The following is a 2,494-nucleotide window of genomic DNA, read 5'->3' on the forward strand; positions in this document are numbered from 1 at the left end:
ATCAAAATATCATCCCCACTCCCTTCTTTTGACATATCAAGCACATAGAAATCCACAGGAAATAATAGACCTTTAACACAAACCAACAAGTCTTCTACTACTCCATGTGGTCTTCTAACACTTCTATCCGCTAATTGGCATATCATAGGTGTCTTATGCATGCAATCAAGACTCAAGGCATGATAAATTGAAAGAGGCATAACATTAATGGCTGCACCTAAGTCTATCAATGCATGAGAAAAATGTGTGTTGCCAATCTTGCATGGAATTGTGAAGGAACCGGGGTCCTCACATTTTATAGGGAGTTGAGGCTTCATGATAGCACTCACAGATGAGGGTAATTGTACCCTTGCATTAGGCCTAAATTTTCTTTTATTTGTACAACAATCTTTCAAAAATTTGGCATACTTAGGAAAGTTCTTAACTACATCCATCAAGGGTACATTAACATGAATCTTGTGGAAGAAATCATATACCTCTTGATCAAATTGTCCCTTTACTTGCTTAGGGACCACTTGTGCTTGTGGAAAAGGAAGCTTCTTCATAATCTCTTGACTTTGCTTTCCTTCTTCCTTCCTTGAACTCTCCTTTCTTGTTTCACTTTGCTCGGCCTCTCCCTCTTTTTCCTTACTAAACAACTCGGCCATAGTCCCCTTTTCCACCTTAGATGGTGGTTGCTCACATATGATCTCCTCAATGTTTTCATCCTCATCATCTCTACAAAAAGATGCATCATTAGGAGCAAAAGAAGAACTAGAAACATTAACATCAATTGAAGAATTTAAAGAGGGCTTCTCGGCCTTCCCTTGTCTTTTGTCTTCTTGTACTCTTTCTCCCAACTCCTTGCCACTCCTCAATGTGATAGCATTAAGATTAGCTTTAGGATTAGCAACGGTGTTGGATGGTAATGTAGAGGCTTGAGCATTGGCTGCACTTAATTGGTTAGCAAGCATATTCATTTGAGAAGTAAGGGCATCAATTTTAGAGTTCATGTTCTCACACTTGTTACCCATACTCTCTACCTTGTTCCCTAAGCCATCATACATGTTTTTATACAAAGAGTTCATTTCAATCAACTGCTTACGTAACACATTCACATCATTAGAAGAGTTCGAATTAGAAGAACTCTCAATTGGAACAAGCCTCCTATCACTATAAGAATTAGAAGAAGGTGTAAGAGAATTACCACTTGGATTGTAGCTTTGAGAAGAGCTACCTTGAGACAAATGAGGTGGAGGGTCACGGCCAAAGGTGTTTTGATAGGATCCTCTTTGTTGATTGTCTTGTAAAGCCACATTTGGATTTGAATAGGAGAAATTAGGATGGTCTCTCCATGAAGGGTTGTAAGTATTAGAATAAGCTCCTTGCCCTTGCCTCCCACCATAGGATTGTTTTCCATTGTAGATAGCATTTACTTGTTCAAACTTAATAGGACAATTGCTTTCTACATGCATAGGTGAGTCACAAAAAGTACAAGAATAAGGGACAAGTGCTTGAGAAGTACTTACATTGCTCACTTGAGATATTTGTGGAGCCAACATTCTCCCAATCTTGGCAGCTAGCAAGTCCACATATGAATCATTAAGAACTGAGGAACCTACCATATTCACATTTCTCTTTTCCCTTGTAGAGTATTGAGCACCACTTGAAGCCATCTTGTCAATTAGTTCCCAAGCCTTTAAGGAAGTGAGGTCAATCAAGCATCCACCACTAGCGGCATCAATGTTAACTTTGTCTCTTGGAATCAAGCCCTCATAGAAATATTGGACTAAATTCTCACTAGAAATTTGATGGTGTGGGCATTTAGCCAAAAGGCCTTGGAATCTAGTCCAATACTCATAGAGACTCTCATCCTCTCCTTGTTGGACCCCATAGATTTGCTTTCTCAAATTGGTGACCTTGGAATTTGGAAAGAATTTATCTAAGAAGAGTCTTCTTAGCTCAGCCCATGTGCTCACTTTCACATAAGAAGGGTAGTTGAAATACCATTCCTTTGCTAAACCTTCAAGAGAAAATACAAAAGCCTTAGCTTGAACATCATCAACATTTACATGCATAGGCTTCATAGTATCACAAACCAATAGGAAAGTATGCAAAAACCTATGACAATCCTCTCCTGGTAACCCATGAAATTTAGGCAATGCATTAATCAAGGAGGATTTAATTTCAAATTGAACATTAGTAGGAGGAACATATAAGCCATAAGGATTATCATGCCAATTAGGTTGAGTTAATTGCCTAATGCTCCTCTCCTCTCTAGGGTTATGCAAGCCTTCAAATTCATTATTAACATGGCCATCATCATGCAAATTCTCATTCCCATTCCCATGGCCCTCATTATGCACATGCTCATGTCCTAAGATACCTTCCATTGTTGAATTACAAACCAAATGAGAATCAAGAATAGGTTGTGATCTTCTCAATCTAGAAATAGTCCTTTCAATTTCTGGATCTAATTCAACAAAAGAGGTATGTTTTCTTCGGGTCATGCACT

At 38.6% G+C, this 2,494-nt stretch overlaps 1 non-coding gene across 1 annotated transcript; it reads left to right on the forward strand.

Annotated features, from left to right (window-relative positions):
- Positions 1–1,785: 1,785 nt before the first annotated feature.
- LOC129316984 (small nucleolar RNA R71) lies at positions 1,786–1,892 on the forward strand. The gene has a single exon (XR_008594892.1). It is a non-coding gene; the product is annotated as a small nucleolar RNA R71 (small nucleolar RNA).
- Positions 1,893–2,494: the final 602 nt, after the last annotated feature.

Source organism: Prosopis cineraria, unplaced genomic scaffold (genome assembly GCF_029017545.1).
Source record: "Prosopis cineraria cultivar Desert tree isolate PC_DT_omini unplaced genomic scaffold, ASM2901754v1 PC7, whole genome shotgun sequence".
Taxonomy (NCBI): domain Eukaryota; kingdom Viridiplantae; phylum Streptophyta; class Magnoliopsida; order Fabales; family Fabaceae; genus Prosopis; species Prosopis cineraria.